This window comes from Pleurodeles waltl, chromosome 10, assembly GCF_031143425.1.
Source record: "Pleurodeles waltl isolate 20211129_DDA chromosome 10, aPleWal1.hap1.20221129, whole genome shotgun sequence".
Classification (NCBI taxonomy): Eukaryota; Metazoa; Chordata; class Amphibia; order Caudata; family Salamandridae; genus Pleurodeles; species Pleurodeles waltl.
Window position 1 is genome coordinate 764343315 of NC_090449.1, and position 23412 is coordinate 764366726.

The 23412-nt window shown below is 43.3% G+C and overlaps 1 protein-coding gene across 1 annotated transcript in view; it reads right to left on the bottom strand.

Moving 5' to 3' along the window:
• Window positions 1-23412, bottom strand: part of GAD2 (glutamate decarboxylase 2) — a 508839-nt gene that overhangs the window by 237777 nt on the left and 247650 nt on the right. The gene's annotated exons all lie outside the window — the stretch shown is intronic.

Genomic DNA, 23412 nt, shown 5'->3' on the forward strand with positions numbered 1-23412 from the left:
GAAGACTGAAGTTCTGCGGTGACCCAGGGGGCTGTCTTGTTGGTGCGGGTGTTGTCGGTTATTTTGAGTGGGGCGAGGGAGTCTGCGCATGCTTCTAGCCATTGCGTGAGGTTGAAGGCGGCGGCGTTGGGGTCATTGGTACTGGGAGGTGGAGCTTGTGCGAGGTTGGAGATCAGTTGTTCTTTGGAGATCTTGTTCCACTTGCGGTAGGGGGTAGGATGTTGTTGGTGGTGGGTGGTGGGCTTCAGGAAGGAGAAGTGGAGGCAGTGGTGGTCAGTCCAGTGGAGTTCAGTGGTGTGAGTGAAGGCGATGTGGCTGCTGGAAGTGAAGATGGCGTCTAGCATGTGCCAGGCTGAGTGGGTGGGTGAGGTGACCAGTTGCTTGAGGCCGAGGTTTGCGAGGTTGTCCAGCAGGGCCGTGGAGTTGCAGTTGTGGGTGCTTTCAAGGTGAAAGTTAAGGTCACCGAGGAGTAGGTAGTCCGTGGAGGCGAGGGCGAGGGAGCTGATAGTGTCGGCGATGGTGTCACAGAATGGGGGGCGGGGTCCTGGTGGTCTGTAGATGAGGGTTCCTCTTAGGGTGGTGTTGGCGTTGATGTGTACCTGAAAGTGTAGGTGCTCTGCGGTGTCTAGGGTGTTGTTGGTATTGGTAGAAATCTTTATGGAATTTCTGTGGATTATGGCGATTCCTCCTCCTGGTTTGTTGATACGGTCTTATTGAAATGTACTGACAAAGTTATCATTTAAAGTAAAATATATTTCTCATACGAATTAAGTATTAATATTGACAAGTTTATAAGTTTATATTTTACATGTTTTATTAAATTGCAATGATTAACTGTAAGGCAACTGATTTTCTTATGTTAGCTTAAACGAGGCCTGCAGAGCTCATATTTTGTAGTCATATAAAAGTGATGATTCGTTCTTTCTAATGTGAGTTTTTCTCTAGGTTCCATTCTTGTGAGAAACTTTGCAAGTATCAATAGATTCATAGTCCAATTATACAGAGACAATTATACAGAGACTTTTAGTTTAGTGGCCTTGAAAGGAACATCCTGGCCTGCAGACTTACAGTGAAATGAAATGTTCCCATCACTATGGAGGCACACGGATGGAAGATTGTTCTCAGGGAAAGTCTGAGAATTTGATGGACTGTTGGAACTTCAAGATCACCTGTGGCTGATGATTAGATGATGCCCCTTTGCATGACCTGACACCATCAATCAACATGATTTATGTGTTTTATATTAGGGACAGACTTTGAAAGTTTAGACCAGACCCACAGATCCCCAGACCCTCATCAGACTTTTAGACCTTTTTTCACTCTCTCTGGATCCTTCCTGACAGAATTTTGCTGCCGATTCAGATGCTTTGCTGATGAAGAATCCCTGAATGCTGGTCCTCTGAGGGGTATACCCCTCTCTGCTGATTGTCATTGCGCCTTGACATGGACCTTTTTCTAGAATAGAATCTATTATGCTGATACTTTTCTATTTTTCTAGCTAGTATTCTGTATTCTGTGATTATTTTTATCTCCCTTTGAATTCTTGTCTGTATGTATCTGTCCCCAAACATGCATTTCCTAATTTAGTTAACTGTAGTGACAACCTGATTGTCAGAGTACCTTGATACGATTTCCTCAGGAGCAGAAAACTAATCCTCAATTCCCAACCCAAGCTGCTCGCAACAATTTGAATTCTCGTTTTGAACACCCTGGAAGGGGAAAGGGGAAAGGGGAATGGGATAAGACAGACTGTCTCAGTGGTCCCATTCTTCTTTTGTCAGTCTGGTAATCTCTTCTATATTTATTTTGAAGTGTCACCTGAAAAATTACAATCACAATTACTAGGGACACATTGTTTTTTCTTTAACACCTATAAACATTCCAACAATTAATTAAGCTTTTTCTTCTATAAATATTCACACTCTTTACCTGTACTTTCTGAGGAATTTGCCTCTCTCTTTCTCTCAACCTATATATATATATATGTATATATATATATATATATATATATATATATATATATATATATATTAGTATTTGTAATAAATAGATTACATGGAGAACTATTTGATATTCTTTTGAGATATAGTCAATTTGATGTTTGCTTATTGAATATCAATGTGTCTGTAGACAAAAGTTTATAGTTCGTTATTGCCTTATTTCCTTTTATAATTTGTGTAGCTATATATATATAATTAATGTTGTTATATAACTTGTGAAAACTGGAATTCTTATTTACTGTCTTTTTACATTCCTTGTAGGTATAATGCTTGAGACTTCTCTTTCATTACATTATCGCCAGTATCTATGAATGTCTGTGGACCATATTGACATTAAACAGTTGACAGAATCTTCTACTGTGTCTTCAAGGTATTGTTTATACTGTTGCTCCGTGGATTTAGCCAACAACTCTCTCACTAAATTCCTGCCAACCCCTTTGCGGTCTGGAACGTCAAAATACTATTTTTCATTGGCTCTAACGTATCTTTTAGTATTGCTCACATCAAGTAGTCACATAAATTCCAAGCAATACTCTTAGAATGCTGCAAGAAGTCTTAAATGTCTTAGCTGACTTTACGTTGTCAAATTTGTCTGAGACTCACTTGAATTGTTTGTTCATTCTATAAACAACAATGCCTTTGTCTATACCTTTTACCTCTGGGTTCCTGTGAACTTGGGTGCCTTCGTCAGTGATGTGCACCTCAGGATTCTGAAGTACTTTAATGTTTTCGCCGAACTTTTACAACAATATATGCATTCCGATATTTTGCCTCCGGACTCCAGTCAGAGCTCATTTGAAGAGAGTGGTGCTCGAGCTGCGTGCGCCTATTCACAACTTGATTGTGGCAAAGAAACACTAGAATGGTAACCTGTGCCGGCACAACCTGATGGCCATCTTGGATGCCTCTTTTGATGCAATACTTGTAATATCACTTGACACAATATTCTCCAATAAGGACGCCATCTCTGCCATTGTGGATATCTTCTGAATTGCAAATATTTTGCTCTTCTCCCATTCTTCACAGGAAGCAAAGCATTAAAAATGTGGGGGTTCTGACACTGGTCCAACCCTAAAATGTCATACTCTGTATAATTGAACTTCAGCAAGCGGCCCTCCACTCAGGATTGAGATTGAGACAATTTCTGTAATGGATACACTTCAAAGAATTGTGGATAGCAGTGGAGGCAGTGATCTGGTTTTGCTTGAGTTGTCAGCAACGTTCAACACCTTCAACTACCAGATTCTCCTAGAGCATCTTTGAGTCATGCAAATTAAGGGGAAGGCCTTTGAATGGCAGCTTTCATCTTTACACAGAACTCAGCAAGTCTAATTTGAGGTAATGTATGTCGAGTCACCAAAATGCCAGAGGTAGCTGAAGTGACATCACACAATCTTTGACCTTAATGACATCACAGTTAGTAACTTCATGTGACCTTCGTCTCTGAATCTTCCAGGGAAGTGATGTCAAATGGCTTTAACCCTGAGGAAATCTCAATCATTGACTTTGCTTATGTTCCATATAATAAAGGCCTGATTACAATAACAAAGCAACACAGATAATGAATTATATAAGATAGCATCTATTTTAAGGTGCTGACAGGAAACATTACTCATTTCTTTTTCTATTAAATGAAAAAGTAAGTGTTCACTAGAAGAGGATATAATGTAACAAAACACACAAAAAGCACTGGGGGACGAAATTATGTGTGCCAGAAGCCAATATGATGTAATGCATCCCCTGGTTTATACAGCAATGAAAGTAGTGGTTTTGCTCACATGTATTCATGGCTATAAATATATATTGACCATGAACTAAATATTTTTCTTAAATCATTATTTATTGTCGATACAGTTGTAGTTATGACCATTTGCAAAACACTATCACTCGTGTCAAACACTGAGATGAACTATCTCCCAAAAAAAGGTACAGGAAACATTCTGTAAATGCAACCCCAACCAGAACACAAAAGTAATGGCAAATAGCTTTGATAGCTCACAGTGGTTACAATGTACTCTCCAGGAGTTCCCTCTGATGAATGAGGAGAAAGTTAGGATTCTTATTGATTCCACCAAATCAGGTTCCCATTCAGATCCCTATCCACCGATAATTTAGCAGTCAGTAACATAAACTTTGAAATTCAACCATTCAAGCTGGAATATTACCAATCGACTGGAAGAAAGTTTCCATTCTTCCCTGATGAAAACGCCCTCACTAGACCCAAATGAGGTGCAAAATTACAGACCCATTTCTTGGCTTCCCTTTACAGTGAAGATACTGGAAAAACACCTCAATTCTGAACTCTCAATGAGATTTTAGACGATGCACAGTATGGTTTTAGTCAGTGCTGGCTGTGGCATTTGAAAATCATGCACATTATGGACAGTGGAGGCAAAAGTGCATTGATGCTGTTGGATCTGTCTACCGCCTTCGATGTCGTCTCCCACTCAGTGCTCATTGAATGGCTTGAAAGGGTAGGTGTAAGAGGGATGGCTCTTGAGCTTTTGACATAATTTCTCTCAAATATAGAACAAAATGTAGCTTTGGGAGACTTCACATCTGTATCTTTCACTCTACCATGTGGTGTCCCTCAGGGATCTGCCCTGAGCCCGATCCTTTTTACTATATATGTGACACCACTGGCCAAATTGATTAGCACCTTTGCCTTCTCCACTATCTCTTATGCGGATGACATGCAAATTGTAGTTTCCATCTCAGGGAATTCACAGAGATTGCCACACATTTCAGCAAGTGTATGCGTGAGCTAGTTGTCTTTAGGGGAGACACATGTCTCAAGCTAAACTCTGAGAAGACAGAGGTCCTTCTTTTTTTTAAAGGAAACAACTTTTTGGAATCCTACATGGTGGCCTCAAGAGTGGGGCCTGTTCCCCCTTCCAGTCATTAAGGTCAGACATTTGTGGTGATTTGTGATAGCTTTTCATCTTTTAAGAACACTGAAGAAGATCCTCCTGTTCATCCCTTTTGATTTACAGAAAACAGTAAGCACAACATTAGTTGTCTCCAGGACTAACTACTGTAATGCCTTTTATATATGCATACGAAAAGGTAGATGATGAATTGAAAATATTTCAAAATGCTGCAGCTCGCCATCTCACGAAGATCCCAAAATATGCATCAGTCTCCCAAACCACTAAGATGCTACGTTGGCTCCTATTCAGAAAAAGAGTAGCCTTTAAGGCACTCTGCTTGTCACACAAAGCCATTCACAAGTCTGGCCCACACTATCCGAGAAAGATATTCCGCTGGTATATTCCTAGAAGACCTTTTTTGTTCTGGATGCACTAAATCAATTGCTATGCCTAAAATCAGGAAAGCATCCTGGGGAGAAAGAAGTATTTCTGTTGCCACCATAAATTGTGGAATATGTTGCCTTTGTACCATAAAGCTCAACCCACTCATCTGCAGTTCAGGAGACAACTTAAAACGTGGCTTTTTTTCACAGACACTGCCCCTGTTGTGCCAAGTCCAGGATTTTGTCATGGGTGCTCCGCCCATGCAGCAGAAGCCCTCAATATGCCTTGGGTGCCCCTTAGTTCAAACATTGACAGTGCCATCATTTTGCTAATTATTCCCTCTATATACTGTGGGTAACCTTTATGTAAAAAATTAAGGGCCTGATTACGAGGTTCCGCCAGCCTGCAGGTGGCTGTTGGACCATCGTGGCTGTGGCGGTCTGACCGCCACATTATGAGGTTCAGGGGCAGACCAGCCAATTTACCGCTGTTCCCGGCCAGGGTCTCAGATCCCGAAGTGCTGATAGCAGTACAGGTTGTAATCAGCCAGGGTGGGACAGCAGTACTGATTACAACCTTGTTCTCCAGCAGCTTTTTCATGGTGGTAGGACCACCATGAAAAGGCTGGTAAGAAAGAAGTGCAGGGGGCCACAGGGCAGCTTCTACACTGCCCATGCCAGTAGAACGGGCAGTGTAGGGGTCCCCCTGGCCAGCACCCTTGAAATGTGCACTGTCTGTTGTGTAGACAGTGCACATTTTGAGGGTGCTGGTGCCCCCTGCAAGGGGCAGCATTGCTGCCAGCTTTATTATGAGCCTGCAACAATGCTGCTGCTCCTTTCCCACTATGCTGACCGGCCGAAACCAGTGGGAAAGTTGTAATGGGGCTGGCGGGGAGGTTGCCTGCACGCGTTGACCATCCCGGCAGAAGTTTGGCAGACGGGGTTTCTGTCTGCAAACTCCTATTCAGCCCCTATGTCTGGCATGCAGGGCCAGCATTTTGTCATGGTTCCTTTTTCCCATTTGCCACCATTGTCCTCCCTTATGCCAAAAACGTCATCCAATGTGACAGCGTAAGCATTTTGCAATGGGTGGCCTTATGCCAAAGATTTCCTTCAATATGTCAGTATTAGCATTTATGCTTGGATGCCCCATGCCAAGAATTACCTTCATCATGGCAGAACTAGCACTTTCCCTTGGTGATGCACTTAAAAGAATTTTATTTTACATCAGATCCCCATTTCAGCTCCCGGTGCTTCATTTTTATTACAATAACAGTGAATAATGAATTCACGACTAGTAAAATAAAATAGGACAGAATACAAAGAAGCTGGACCCCCTATGCACATAAGGGCGAGCAACACCTGTGTTCCTGGCACTGAGTTTGCCAACTCTGAGGCCAGGGGTCGCAAAGGCAGAGATGTGACCCCTAGCAACCCACAAATGACGTGCATGTTTGGGCATGTACTTCTGACACCAGGCAAGTTACATTGGGGGTACCATAGTGGTCAACTCTCTTTCCTCTTCTGCTCAATATTTTTCTGACCCTCCAGCACATCTTCTGCATCAGATGGGAATCACTTTGTTCAGTTATGCATATGATGCCCAAATATTGTTGAGTGTTGGTTACAGGTGGTTAAACTGGCTAATAGCAGATTAATAAGTATCTGAAATTTCCCCATCAATAACTAACTGAATCAGTAAATTTGGGCCTAATTCAATGGAACCCTACTCTGAAGCCTCTTCAGTTATGAGAAATCTCAGGGTGTCATTGTCATACGTTCTTTACATTCTCAAATACATCATTGTCTAAGGAGTGTTATTTTATCTACAATATCTTCTGAGAATTTTTCCGTTGCTGAGTATACCTAACAGAATAATAATAGTGAATGCCTTGTACACTAAAGGCTGGTCTTATGACACTATGGTGGAAATTTACTAACACTTTGTGCTGGGTTTGCATGACAAGAGCGACTCAAATTCAGTGCAAAGTGTTGTGTTGTAATTGTATTTACTTGCTTTGGCATTACCTAAATTAAGTCATATTGGCAAGTAACACAAAATAGTTCTACGTCTGTTCAAGGGTGTGTGCACTGGGGCATAACAGCCTGCACTGCACCAGCACTGGAGGAGAGAAAACAGTGCATCTTAGTAGAATGGAGCCTTTTTTTCTCTCTCATTGGAGAAAACGTAGCACAGCACTGAGTTATGCCACGGCTTAGTAACTTTCGACTCAGGAATATAGGATAAATCTCTTCATGCTCTTCAACATATCCAAACTGCTGCCACTACAGCCATATTTGACCTCAGACCAGTAGAACATGTGGCAGCCAGATTCAAGTTCTTACAGGCTTCTTATACATAACAGGATCTATTTCAAGACTGCAGGTTTTTGCACAGGATCTTTCATTGCAACTTTCCAGTCTCCTTACCTGAACATTTTCAAAATTTGCTTTTTTGAACAAATCTTCTGCCACGAGGATAAAATGATCTTAACAAGCCCCTCCTCTGGACTGGTCACTTGGTGTGACATTTGCTTTGTGGTTAAAGGCTCTACGTTATGGAATGTTCTCCTAATTTAGTTTAAAAATTAGACTGATTTTCTCCTCTATCGAAAGAGGCTAAAAACCTGGATTTTTTTCTAAAGATATACTTTTCTATCCGGCACTTAAAAATACCAAGATAGATGGATGAATGCAATTCGCCTGCTGTTCCTACATGCCACCATAAACTCTACTCACGATGCAAATAGCTTAAAAAAGCCGAAACGCACTTTGTGCGTCTAACATAGGCACAAAGCACACCTTTTTCTCGTAGGGAATGCATCTCATGCACTTTCTGAACCCGCGGTCACCAACATGGTTTTATAAATTGTTTACTGAATTCGCAGATATCAATTACAGATCTAGAAGATGCACATTCTCTTTTGGCTACTGGTCTCCACTTTTGAAGTGGAATCGCCTTCACAGTCATATTCATTACCTTGCCTAAATAGTAGCAAAAAACTGCTAATTGTCAGTTCACCAAGTTTCGGAAATAGAAATTGTCATGACTGAAAGATAAAGATGTTATACTCCCACGTTATTCTCATATTTAGCACAATATATGTAAAACTGTGAGTAACAAAATGACTTTTGAATTTCAGAATTGTAAGGCGTAGTTTGTACATAGAGCAATTAGCCAGGGCGGGACAGCAGTACTGATTACAACCTTGTTCTCCAGCAGCTTTTTCATGGTGGTAGGACCACCATGAAAAGGCTGGTAAGAAAGAAGTGCAGGGGGCCACAGGGCAGCTTCTACACTGCCCATGCCAGTAGAATGGGCAGTGTAGGGGTCCCCCTGGCCAGCACCCTTGAAATGTGCACTGTCTGTTGTGTAGACAGTGCACATTTTGAGGGTGCTGGTGCCCCCTGCAAGGGGCAGCATTGCTGCCAGCTTTATTATGAGCCTGCAACAATGCTGCTGCTCCTTTCCCACTATGCTGACCGGCGGAAACCAGTGGGAAAGTTGTAATGGGGCTGGCGGGGAGGTTGCCTGCACGCGTTGACCATCCCGGCAGAAGTTTGGCAGACGGGGTTTCTGTCTGCAAACTCCTATTCAGCCCCTATGTCTGGCATGCAGGGCCAGCATTTTGTCATGGTTCCTTTTTCCCATTTGCCACCATTGTCCTCCCTTATGCCAAAAACGTCATCCAATGTGACAGCGTAAGCATTTTGCAATGGGTGGCCTTATGCCAAAGATTTCCTTCAATATGTCAGTATTAGCATTTATGCTTGGATGCCCCATGCCAAGAATTACCTTCATCATGGCAGAACTAGCACTTTCCCTTGGTGATGCACTTAAAAGTATTTTATTTTACATCAGATCCCCATTTCAGCTCCCGGTGCTTCATTTTTATTACAATAACAGTGAATAATGAATTCACGACTAGTAAAATAAAATAGGACAGAATACAAAGAAGCTGGACCCCCTATGCACATAAGGGCGAGCAACACCTGTGTTCCTGGCACTGAGTTTGCCAACTCTGAGGCCAGGGGTCGCAAAGGCAGAGATGTGACCCCTAGCAACCCACAAATGACGTCCATGTTTGGGCATGTACTTCTGACACCAGGCAAGTTACATTGGGGGTACCATAGTGGTCAACTCTCTTTCCTCTTCTGCTCAATATTTTTCTGACCCTCCAGCACATCTTCTGCATCAGACGGGAATCACTATGTTCAGTTATGCATATGATGCCCAAGTATTGTTGAGTGTTGGGTACAGATGGTTAAACTGGCTAATAGCAGATTAATAAGTATCTGAAATTTCCCCATCAATAACTAACTGAATCAGTAAATTTGGGCCTAATTCAATGGAACCCTACTCTGAAGCCTCTTCAGTCATGAGAAATCTCAGGGTGTCATTGTCATACGTTCTTTACATTCTCAAATACATCATTGTCTAAGGGGTGTTATTTTATCTACAATATCTTCTGAGAATTTTTCCATTGCTGAGTATACCTAACAGAATAATAATAGTGAATGCCTTGTACACTAAAGGCTGGTCTTATGACACTATGGTGGAAATTTACTAACACTTTGTGCTGGGTTTGCATGACAAGAGCGACTCAAATTCGGTGCAAAGTGTTGTGTTGTAATTGTATTTACTTGCTTTGGCATTACCTAAATTAAGTCATATTGGCAAGTAACACAAAATAGTTTTACGTCTGTTCAAGGGTGTGTGCACTGGGGCATAACAGCCTGCACTGCACCAGCACTGGAGGAGAGAAAACAGTGCATCTTAGTAGAATGGAGCCTTTTTTTCTCTCTCATTGGAGAAAACGTAGCACAGCACTGAGTTATGCCAAGGGTTAGTAACTTTCGACTCAGGAATATAGGATAAATCTCTTCATGCTCTTCAACATATCCAAACTGCTGCCACTACAGCCATATTTGACCTCAGAACAGTAGAACATGTGGCAGCCAGATTCAAGTTCTTACAGGCTTCTTATACATAACAGGATCTATTTAAAGACTGCAGGTTTTTGCACAGGATCTTTCATTGCAACTTTCCAGTCTCCTTACCTGAACATTTTCAAAATTTGCTTTTTTGAACAAATCTTCTGCCACGAGGATAAAATGATCTTAACAAGCCCCTCCTCTGGACTGGTCACTTGGTGTGACATTTGCTTTGTGGTTAAAGGCTCTACGTTATGGAATGTTCTCCTAATTTAGTTTAAAAATTAGACTGATTTTCTCCTCTATCGAAAGAGGCTAAAAACCTGGATTTTTTTCTAAAGATATACTTTTCTATCCGGCACTTAAAAATACCAAGATAGATGGATGAATGCAATTCGTCTGCTGTTCCTACATGCCACCATAAACTCTACTCACGATGCAAATAGCTTAAAAAAGCCGAAACGCACTTTGTGCGTCTAACATAGGCACAAAGCACACCTTTTTCTCGTAGGGAATGCATCTCATGCACTTTCTGAACCCGCGGTCACCAACATGGTTTTATAAATTGTTTACTGAATTCGCAGATATCAATTACAGATCTAGAAGATGCACATTCTCTTTTGGCTACTGGTCTCCACTTTTGAAGTGGAATCGCCTTCACAGTCATATTCATTACCTTGCCTAAATAGTAGCAAAAAACTGCTAATTGTCAGTTCACCAAGTTTCGGAAATAGAAATTGTCATGACTGAAAGATAAAGATGTTATACTCCCACGTTATTCTCATATTTAGCACAATATATGTAAAACTGTGAGTAACAAAATGACTTTTGAATTTCAGAATTGTAAGGCGTAGTTTGTACATAGAGCAATTACAAATTCTATTCATATAGAATTGTGCATCAAAACTGTCCGATTTGATTCAGCTGAAGCTCCATGTTTTTGTTTAAGAATTGCCAATGCCATGCAGAGATATGTTAAAGGGGTTAGGTAGAATGGTCACAAAATGAATGCTTAAAAGCATCTAGTAAATTAAATACAAGTGGAACAACTGCTTCCTGAGATCACAGATGGTTCATGTTAAAATTAGCTTTCTCTGCAGGGTCACCAACAAAGGTTTTGGCTTCACTCTCCTATTTTTGCTGAATTCGTTTTTGTTGGCCTTAGGACTGTGGACTTTTCAACTGCCTGTGTTTACTCCCTAAAATGTGGTAAAATTGGCTTACACCTGATTGGCATATTTAATATACTTACAGTCCCTAGTAAAACTGTATACCATATACTCAGGAATGGTAAATTAAATTAAATGCTACTGGAGGCTTGTAGCACTTATTGTGCCACCCACTTCAGTAGCCCCTTCCCTTAAAACATATTTCAGGCCTCCCATTGAAGCTTTTTAGCGGTTTTAAGCTGCCAAACCGATGTGGCAAAATAACTCCCTTTCCAATCCTTAAGCTCCCTTCTTACTACATATGTCACCCCTGAAATATGCCCTAGACAGCTAATAGGGCCGGATGCATTGTAGTAACTTGTACTTTACTTTTTACCTGTCCTGGAAGAGAAAAACTCACAAATTTGTTTTTCACTGCTGTGAAGCCTATCTCTTCTTTAGGATAATCTTGGGTTACCATATTACATTTAATAAGTGATAGCTTTTGATTGTGAGCAGGTAGGGCTCTCATGTTTGGTGTCTGAGAAATGGCTATTTTAAATCCTCTTTACTGGTAAAGCCAGATTTTCAGTCACATTTTTTTAAATGACACTTTTAGAAATATGGTATTTCCCTGTCCTACCTATTGAGTGCTTGCAGTGTGTTCGTGAAACACAAGCCTGGGTGCAGTTGGCAGTTGGCTTTTGTACATTTCTTCCAGACTGCCACACAACAGAGGAATTAGGTGTGCCTAGATGGTCCATCTCAGGCAGGATGGGGGGTAGAGCTAGGCACAGCCCCACTAGCAAGTCAATAGGCTGCGCCGTGCCCTTACACAAAGAATTTCACACTAGCCTTTGTGCCTGCAAACAGACTGGGACCAGGGCAGGGAGGCAGGAAACTCCAAGCACTTTTGAAAGAGGAGCCTCTAGAATTTTCTTCTACTTCAAAGGAGGCAACAGGTATAAAATAGGACCGTTGGACCCACTCTTCAGTTCACTTTCTGGAGCTTTAGAAGGACTCTCATTGGACTAACTAATGGGAAACATCCCAAACAACGAGTCGTGAACCACGAAGTCGTGGAAAACGAAAGCGAAACAACGCTTTCGTTTTCCACAACTTCCTTGTTTTAGAGCCTTAACCATGCATGTGTGAACCACATACATGTGTGGTTAAGACACAGAAGAAGGGAGTCGACGCTATCAAGAAGGAGGTAAGTTGGTCTGGGGCTGTTGTTTTGGGGGTGGGGTGCGGGGCTTAGGGTGAGTAAGGTTTAGGGGCGGGGGGTCAGGGTTTAGGTTTTAGGGGTGGGGTGGGGGGTTGGGGTGCTTTAGGTTTTAGGGGCGGGGTGGGGAGTTGGCGTATTTTTTGTTTTTGGGGGTGGGTTGGGAGGCTCGGGTAATTAGGGTTTAGGGGTGGGGGAGGGGGGTCAGGGTTTAGGTTTTAGGGGTGTGGGTTTGGGGTGCTTTAGGTTTTAGGGGAGGGGGTTGGGGCTGTGGAAATTGTGGGGGTGGGGGTTGGGTGGTTGTGGGGGTGGGTGGGGTTGCAGTACTTTTTAGGGGTGGGGGGCCAGGAGGGATGCATGCTGGAACCATGCATGCTGATCACTAATGCCTTTACCAGGAATGCCTTTACAACGAAAAATCATTGTTAAGGCATTCATGGTAAAGGCATTAGTGATAACAACGAGGTCATTGTTCCGACCTCGTTGTTCAGGCATGTAACCCTACCTGATGCTGTGGTGAGCTGTGTACTTCAGTAGGCTGCTTTGCTACACCAAGAAGGACTGCTATGCTGCCTAAAGCCTGCCCTGAGACCCCAGAGGCCTGCCCTGCTGCTTGTGCTATTGAACCCAGGACTAGCAGAGGGACTCCAAGGGCACATTGGCTGGCCTCCTGATCAGAGCCTCAGGGACAGAAAAAGCTCTATCTTAAACCTACACCTAGACCCAGCCTGAGTAAGTCCTAACTCTCCATGTGTTGCCCTCCAGTCCTGAACCCTTGGAAGTGATGCTAAGGTGCCCAACTAGCCCAAATCCAAAAGTTGAGACAAAAATTGCTCTGAAAACTGAGAGGAGACCAGGACCAACCTGCTCGCCGATCTGCCAAGGTGCATCGCTGGTCGGCCTGACTTTGCAGCAGCTTCCACTACATTCTTCTCAACAGTAGCAAATCCTGTTCAGTGGCTCTTTGCAGAAGGAGTATCCAGCCTAATGGAGCCCGCAGCGACTACAGCCTGCAACTTTGACCCACTGAATATCTTTGACTTCCAAAAAGACAAAGTTTAAGGATTCTTCATCATCACTTTGGGCAGCGGCTCCCCAATGGCCAAGCCCCCTCCTCAGACACTGCCAGTTGCCCTGCAAAACTTTACTTCCTCAGACATTTTTCGTCAAAATCTGAAGGTAAGCGGAAACCAGGTCCAATCCGTGTATCCAACCCACACTCCATTGCGTTTGGCTATAATTTTCGACTCACCAGACTAGATGCTCGCAGTTGACCTTTGATCTTTAGGGTGTTGGATTTCACTTTAAACATTAAACATTATTTACTCTGGTTCTACAAATTAGATTTTTGTTGATTTGGAGTCAAATAATATATGAAAAATTACTGTATGTTTCTAAATTGGTGATGGATTTTTATTGTGTTCTGTGTTCACTTCATTACTGTTTGTGTGTTGTATAGATACTTTACACATTGCCTCTAGGTTAAGCCAGACTGCTTTTGTGACAAGTTACCAGGGGGTTAAGTACAGGGTAATTTAGTGACAGTAGTGGTTCACCCTGATGGGGATTGTGGCTGTTGCTTGAAAAGTGCTCATGCCCTCCTCAAGCAATAACCCAATTTCTCAAAGTTCAGGTTCTGTACTATCAGAAAATGGGCACCCACATTCCGCACCTGAGAGCGTGGAAAGGTGAAATGAAAAAGAAGCAAAATAAATTGCAATTTAGAGGCATAATAGGTCAAATTAACTTTACACAATCCCTGTACCTTTTCATCTGTCATGGAAAAAGGAAGAGGACAAAGGTTGGGTTTTGATGTTACATTACCAAGTGTAGTTTTTGTATAATGCAGTAATCACCATTACCTTGGTCTCTTGCCACTGCTGGGAGATTGAGCAGTAGGCCTTTGTAAAATGTTAATAATATTACAAAAATTGTGCCATTCGTAACATTTGTATTCCATTAAATTTGAGAAGTTACTTGAAACTAAAGGAATGGCAGCCCTCCAGCTGGATATGTAAAAGGAGGTTATCCCTCTTGTTCTATCCTAAATTGCAATGTCCAAGTAGGCATTTGTCACAGAGACTTGAAGAAGAATGCAGAAAATACACCTAAGAATGGTATCCTTGTGAGAAAGAAAATTATGCACCGCTCTTTGTAATATCAAAGGTAAGCCCAGGCACACAACATACAACACAGGCAGCATAATAGCATACACCACTGCAAACTACTCTACTGCGATAATCTGCTGCTCTATTTATAATGCAAGGTTGGCATTCAGTATTCCTGGCAAAAAAGGGCGAAGGGCACAAATGGAAAACATGCGCTGTCTTGTGAAACTCCCCCACAACCAGACAAAAGGCCTCATTATAAATTGCCCCATATAATTCCATTATTTTCCCACTACTGGAGTTAATGTTGCTGGTGGTCTCCCTAATTCCAGAGTGGAAATAGAAATCGCAAGCTTTTTAGTAATCACATGCGGAAAGTGCTGATTCCACGCTGACTTCTGCATGCTTTTCACCATTGTTTGCATTGGAAATCAATGTGAACACTGCAGCCTTTTTTGCCGACGATGCTGGTGATCCTCATACTTGCCCCACAGGCAATACCGGAGACACTTGTAATGAGGCTCAAGCTGTGTAATCACTCCCAGCCCACTGAATATTCACAACTCTCCTTAAGGAGAGAGAGGTGGTTATGAAAGTGAAATATCAGAGTTGTTGCTCTTGGTTTGATGGAATAAATCACACCACCACCTAAATGTCTTCAAGTTTCCAGTCTCCATGCTGTGTAGCAACTGCATAATACTCCTGCGATTATTTCACTCTGTGTCCCCTCAGAAGTTATTTTGTTCAATGAATCCAGCTAGCATGTGGCTCGCAGAACCCTTTGCACAAGCACATCCATTACAATCATCCCCAATGCACTATGTGCAGCCTGTAATATACTACATAAACTAGCAGGCACCAGTGCTTCATTTGAACAGATGATTGCTCGTGGGGGGGTACCAGCACTTATTTGTGGGGACTGGCACTTATTTTTCTGCAACAGATATTTACAGAATGCAAAAGAGGGGAAATACATAGATAGAATAGGTAGAGGAAGAGAAACACAGCAAAACAACTAGAGTGAGATGAAGAGCCAGGAGGGGTCTGGTAGTGGATTATAGAGTCATGGACTTGATTTAAGACTGCCAGCCTTGTTATTCTGCACCAACGTTTAATTGAACCCACTGCTAGTGTCTGACCAGAACACTGGGCACCAGTACTCTTTCTTTTTAATTTTTTTTTTGTGGATCAACAACAGTGAATGTTGGTCCTGGGCCTTTGAGTAGATCTGCAATCCAAATCTCATTGCTGGGGCAAGATTACCCTCAATACATGCTGTGTTGTGCATCAAACAACCATGCAGGCAACTAATGAAAAATGTGGCTATAGAATTACTATTCGGTAGTACCACTGTAAATATCTCTATGATATTTATATGCCATAAATTATACCCTAGCATGGCTACATTCTGTCAGTACCAAGACTCAAACTGTCATCATTTCTTTGAGTTGTTCCCCCACTTGATATTTGAGTATGGAAAACAATATTATTTTGTAAAAACGTGTGGGAAACCAATTGACTCCTGCTATATTTGAGTGAACCTGACATACGCTAATTAACAGCCTCCATGTTTGCGGGACCATATGTAGCACACAGTAAAGACCTGTTTTGCGAACTCCTCAGTGCCTTCATACCTAGTACCCCAAGCCCCCTGAAAATATTTCTTGGATCCCAGATTAAATTAGTGCATGATGCTGGCTGAAGCAGTGCAATGTAAATCACTACCCAGCTCTCATCCACTATTTCATCACACCCCTCCATCCTCTCTTCCTGCCACTATTTTATTTCAATATTCGTAACCACACTCCATTCTCAAGCCCACTGCTGCTTTTTAGGAGCTGCTCTTGCATGATGACGGTTCTCAATTTTCAGGGTCTACTACAGCTCTCACTGACTACATTTAGTAAACTGCCCTTCTCTTGAGTCTTTGCTGTATCAAAATGTATCTATTTTCATGAAACACAAGATAAATAGCTAGCCTAACACAGGAAATGCGCACTATGACACTGTAAATAAACCATAAGGCTTTACTTAGAGTTCAGCGAGTGGCATATTATACGCCATGATGATGGAAGTCATGACCTCCACCACCCTGGCAGATCAACATCCACAATATTTAGAGACCATTGACAGCCTGGAGGGGATCACTGTGTCTTCATAGGAGACGTTGCGATAGTGACTCCACTGAAGACACAATAACTTTGCTGAGAGGACTCCATGAAAGAAATTAAGAAATTAAGAAACGTTTTTGTTTTCCAAAACAAACTCTTAAAGTGGGAGTTTGTATATGAAAAACAAGAAAACTAACTAATGATTGTAACAAACTGGGAGTTTGCGTGTGTTGTTGGGGGATGGGGTGGGTACATTTTCGTTTTTTCCTTTTTGGGACTGACAGGCTTTCTGTGTTGGTCCTGAGCAGGTCAAAATGATGTCAGAACGCCTCCCTCAATAGAGCAGATAGTCTGACGCCCATTGAACAACAGCCTGACAAAGTTTTCATTTTTTTAAATACCTTTATTTAGTAATTTTCATCATACCATACTGGCATGAATTTATGCCCTGGAAGGGCTGCAGAAATTGCAAGTATAATACACAACTTTTCTACATTTCAATGACAATGGTTGATCTAGAAACAACATTGAAAATGTGCTATTATTATTATCTCAATAGATGAGACTTTTCAATCATGTTGTCTTATTAGGCTGGTGCTTACTCCCCCAGTGCAGTGCTATTTCTCGCTTGGCTAGAAGTAGGGCTATGACAGAAAATTGTCTCTCTGCTTTAAGGATGTCATCAACATAGCCCAATAGGGCCAGGAGTGGATTAGGTTAGAGGGTAGTGCCCAGCATAAGAGAGAGACGCACAAAAATGGCACTCCAATTGGACATAATTTTGCTGCATGTCCAGGTCATGTGTGGGAAATCTGCTGCCAGAGTCTGGCATTTGGGGCAGTTAAAGGGTCAGGAAGGGTATATACATGCCAACGGGCCGGTGTGACATATGCCCTGTGTATGAACTTAAAATGTAGCAGCTTATGATGGTGGTTAAGGTTGCGCACAGTAGGCGTCCCAAATGTTATCAGAAAAATGACATCCAAGATCTGTTTCTCAGGTGTCTTTAGGTTTAGAGTCTAATGTAGGGAGGAGGTTTACGCAGGTATGGTAAAGATCAGAAGTGAGTTAGGTACCAGAATCATCGGTGATAACTAATATGAGTTGTGTTAAGTCGACTGGTGCTAGTATATAAGATGGGATCTGAATGCGTAAGGTTCTTTGGATGCATTGTAGTATAAAGTGATTAGGGTAAGTTGCGTTAGAAAAGCGGTGATCTTCTGTACGGGAACATACATGTCCAACTGGGAACAAATCCCCAAAACTGTGGGGGACAAAAGTATTTAATGTCTGTTGGACTAGTTTCTCTTGAGTGATGCCGAGCCATGGGATTTTGGCTAGTGATATCTCAGAGGAGTAGAGTATATCTCAGTCTAATAGTTGAGCAAGTCTGAGCCATGCCCAGCAAGTAGTGGAAAGAGTCTAGAGGGATGCCACATTCATACGTGAGTATCAGGATGTCCCAGCGTACGCAGGGTTGCTTTTCTGCCCATGTGAGACACAACAGCAAGCTACGGAGAGTAGAAAAAAAGGAAATGGTGAGTGGTATGGGTATATTTAGGAATAAATATAAAAATTGAGGCAGTACCACCATTTTGATTATGGTGATGTGACCTGCCGTGCAAAGTGGTAGGTGCATCCAGCGGTCCACCTGTGTTGACAGTCTCTCCACTGCTGGGCCTTAATTCAACCCTATTACTTGCTCTCTATCACGATGCAAGTGGATATCGAACTGAGTTGCCACACCATTTGAGGGGGAAGTCACTCGGTACTGGGGCAGTAGTGCCAGTTAATGGTAAAAGCTCAGAATTCCCCATACCGGGTTAGTTCATGGAGCACCGGTACCAAATTATCTATGGGAGGTTGTATAAAAAGCAAACATCATCTACATATAGTGAAATTAGTAATGAACCAATGCTAATCTGCAGTCCCCTGTGTATGTGTTTCTCTTGAAGGTGACCTACCAGGGGTCCATTGCTATAAGAAAGAGCAAAGTGGAAAGTTGTGTCATGTCCAACTAGATACATAGAAAGAGAATGATAGTATGCCATTATTCCATGTCCTGGCTGTCCTTTGGGGATATAGGAGCATAATCAACATAGTGAAGCTGTGTTGGAGCCCTAATTTACAGAGCATGGCAGTCAAGAAAGACCAGGTGAGGGAATCAAATGCTTTTTCAGCATTTAAAAGAGCTAAGGCAGTAGGGGTGGTTGGATTGATCCTATTAATCACTACAAAATATGTGCAGAGGTTCAGGGATGTAGAGCGGTGAGGGACAAATCCTGATTGAGCTGGGGAAATAATTGTATCCACCAGTAATGATAAGCATGTAGCTAATAATTTAGCAAGTATCCTATTGTCAAAGTTAAGTAAAGATAGGGGGCGACAGTATCCACACAAATGTCGGACCTTCCTGGGTTTGGGGAGGAGAGTGATTACCGCCTCACATCGTGTGGGCAGGAAAGCAGCAGTTTCAAGTACTTCAGAGTACATTGCGAAAAAATTGGGTGCCAATACATGTTTATAATCTTTGTAGAAAGCTCCTGTGAGTCCGTCTAGGCTAGGCGCCTTGGATCCATCCAGGGCATATATGGCTAGCATTATTCCCAAAGTGGTTCACTGAGGAACTGTGGCTTGGCAGCACTCAGCAACACCATTACTATTTTGGCAAGCTTTTGAGCCATCTCATTAGTGTCATCCCCAGGGGGGCAGAATAAAGATGTGTGTAGTAGTGAAGGAATCTCATCCTCACCTCTTCTGTACTCACAGCGTGGGTGCCATCAGCTCTCCGCTGCTCCGTTATGTAGTCTGCAACCCTGTGAAGGTGCAGCAATCTAGCCAGAGTACTGCCAGGCTGCTCGCACTCCCGATATTTATGAGCTGTCATGTATTTCCCCAGGTAGTTCCCCTGGGACTCTGCCAGGTCATGGAACTTGCCTAAGAGGGTAATTCGGTTGTGTGTTGCTTGCAGTAGCATATTATATAGCAGTTTTCTCAAGATCTAGTAATTTAGCTTTGTCACTGGATAAACTGTGACATATATCCTGTAGCACCCCACAGTGCTTGGCCATGCAGATGCCTCTTCTGTACACCTTAAAGGCATCCCATAATGTTACCGGTGAAGTTAACCTTTATTAAGCATGAAATAGTCTGTAATCGCAGAATGCAGTTCAGTGCAGAACAGTGTGTCCTGTAAGGCTATGGTAGGGAAGGGCCATGGTCTCTCTACCCCGTTATTTGTACTAGGGAGAGTCCGATAATGTGCAGGGGTAATGTTGAATCGTGGTTAGTGTGGGGTTACACTGTTGGAGATCAACCAGTAATCTATGCATGTCCATGTGTTGTGGGTGCAGAATGAAAGGTGTATGCTGGGGTGTCAGCATTGCACAGGTGCCAAGGATTGATCAGTTTGTCTGTGTCACATATCCCAAAGTATGCACAAACAGCAAGGCTTTATAGTTGGGATCGGGGCCAAGGTGTCTAGAGCAGGATGCAGGAGCATGTTAAAATCACCCCCTAATATGATATGGTCATTGTCAAAGTGGTCTATATGTGATTGGAGTGTCTGAAAGAAGTCTGGGATATCAGTGTTTGGGGCATTAATATTGGCAAATAGCATTCGTTTGCCAGCGAATATTCCTGCAACTAAGACATATCTGCCCCCCCCTCGTTCGCATAGTCAGCATAGGGATGGAAAGCGACGTTTTATGAATAAGTGTGCAGACTCCACGTATGTACTGTAGCTCGAAAAATAACTATGGGATCTCCATGGGGCTGCAAAGGTATGACCTATACCTAGGGAAAAGTGTGTTGCTTGTAAAAAGACCACCTGCACACCATGCCTTTTCAGATATTGTAGGACTTGTTCACCTTTTCTGGGGTTATTGACACCTCGAATGTTCCAGTTAAAAAAAGTGATGCCAGCAGTAGGTTTCCTGTAATTGTAATAGTCATCGATGTACACAAGTACCTGTAGCTGAACATAGGTATGAAGAGAGCATTGTGCAAGCAAATGATTTATAGAACAAAAACAAACCACACATCTTAGAACTACGCCGCCCCTCTCACCACCCACACCTAGTGAAAACTTGCCAGGTGAATTCCATATATGCCAAGAAAACAAAAACCAAATCCCAACAATTAGCAGTGTGGCATAAACTATAGGAGCGTGATAAACATTCTGGCAGATAGGCCCCATAGAGTAGATAACGGATGAGGTGTAGATGGCTATTTGTAAAAGTCAATGTGAGGTAGCTAACACTGGCTGGTCAAAAGGGAAGTGTTATCAGTCAATGACCGTTCCTGATATCGGCAGGAAGTGAACAACCAATTAGGTCAGTCCAATGGGAATACAAAAATGCTTGTGGTAGCAGCAAGGTCTGGAGGAGTACGATCCGGGGTCGCTTGTCTGGGTGGCGTGCCTTCCTTAGCACATGATTTACAGAATGCCGGGGCCTGCGCTGTGTTTTCGAAGAAGCAAGGTCGACCACTCACATCAATTCAAAGCCAGGCAGCATCGAGCATGCCGTAGTGGAGAACCGATATGCGGAGTGCATTCTTGACGTCTGAAAATGTATGTCTAGCCTCTTGAACTGCCAGAGTGCAGTGCGGCAAAAGGGACACCACCACCCCCTTGTATTTCTCGGGTGAGGTGCAATGCGGTATCCTGGTCTCTATAATTGAGAAGACGAGCAATGACTGAGCGGGCCGGGGAGCTTAGGGCTGGATGGGGGCCAAGGACCCTGTATGCTCTTTCTACAACAAATGCAGATGTGACATTTTGGCATCCCAGCAGTTCTGTAAGAAGGTTTTCAACAAATATGTCCAGACAGCCAGTGTTGGTGGTCTATACCAAAGATGTGTAGATTGTTATGGTGACCCCTGGAATCTAGGTCTTTGTTTTTGATTGCTATTGCCTTGAGTCTAGATTCTAAGTTCTCCAGGTGCTTCTTGGTCCTTGCTGTGATGTCCTCCAGCCCACTTCGGCACCTTCCAAGCATGTGTGTTGCCTGTCAAGACGCTCCCCCATTCGATCCAGTCATCGATTGCTTGAAACCTGGTCCAGAACATGGCAGATATTGCTTTTATTCCCAGTAATTGTTCAGATGCTTTGCCTCCCACTACCCCTTCTTCCAAGGTGGGTGTTGCTGCCAGGATATCTGATGCTTTGGCCTCCTCAAATTGGAGTTTTTTTGAGGCGTCATAGGGCTCAGCACTCCACATCACTTGTCTCTTAAAAAAGTGTGAGGCAGTTGGAAGCCAGCAAGGGAGCTGCAGTAGATGTCTGGCAGGGGTATCCACCACTATCTGCAGGGTAATGGGGATTAGAGCACCCCAATTTGCAAACTTCTAGTGGATAGCTTCTTGTAGTTTAAGGAACAATTTGCTAGGAGTCTCTTGAGGGGAAGGGATGGCAGTGACTGTGGGTGAGTTCTCATGAGGAGGTTGATGCAGAACTGGCTGGATGGCCTTACACTGCAAATGTGAGAGGAACTTGTGAATAGGTTATTAAATAATGTACAGTGTCCTACCCGTGCAGTGCTGCAGGACCGTCCTTGATCTTCAGGTGTTGGGAGTATCAGCAAGCCTGCACCAGCAGTGCCAATTTTCACCATTGTTGGGGTGGTGCATACAGGTCACACTAAGCCGTCTGTTGTTTTCATCAAAGCCAATGGAGGGTGCTCTCCCACCAACCTGTTTTGGCGCTGGCAGTGGGCAGAGAGGCCCGTGGGTGGCCAGATGGAGAGTGCAGTGATTTTTAAAATCCAGTGGAGGCAGATGCAGGAACACCTGCAATTCAGTAGGCCTCTTGGGAGTGTACAATGTGCGTGCAGGCCACTCTAGCAGCTGCTCCAACATATGTTCACTTTTGGTGGGTCCCAGGTGCAGGAGGGGGCCCGCCAGTTTCATCCAGGTCCCGGGGATTGGCCAGGGGGTCAGCAGAGCTCACAGGCTGCACCACACGCCCCATCAGCCACTCGCCTCAAGCCCACCCATGGCACCTGTTGCTGCAGGGTTTCTGAGGCTCGCAGGACATTTCTGTGAGGAATTCCCCATGGCTGCAGCTGGACTGCACTGACCATCACAACATCCCCAGAGGCATTTGGAATCACTCCTCCCACATCTCAGTTGCATCAGGTCACTGGAGTGAATGGCCATGTCCCCCCCAAAGTTTGCAATTTGAGATATGTGGAGAAGTGTGGCACAATGGTTAGAGTGGCAGACCCTGAAACAGAGATCTGGCCCGGGACCAGGGTCCAATTCCCACCTTGGCGGGTCTTGGGCTCCATTTCCTTGGACCAGATAGTTCTCACCTTGGTGCCTAATCTAATGAATGGGTCCCAATCTGTAACTTTGGGCAATAGCTTGCTTAATCTCCACACCGGCCCTCACAGCGCTTGGATGCCTGATTTCACCCGAGGGCTGTCCAGGAGTGGGTGCCTCACAGGGAAAAGCCAGGAAGGATTCTACAGGGGTATGCGTACAGCGCCTTGAGACCATAACGGATGAGTAGTGTGCTATACAAGTGCGAAGTTTTATTGCCTACTACAAAATGACTCATTATTTTTGTGCAGTGAGATCGAACATTCTCACATATATTGGTGATTTCCTCAGCGATAAAACCATCTAAC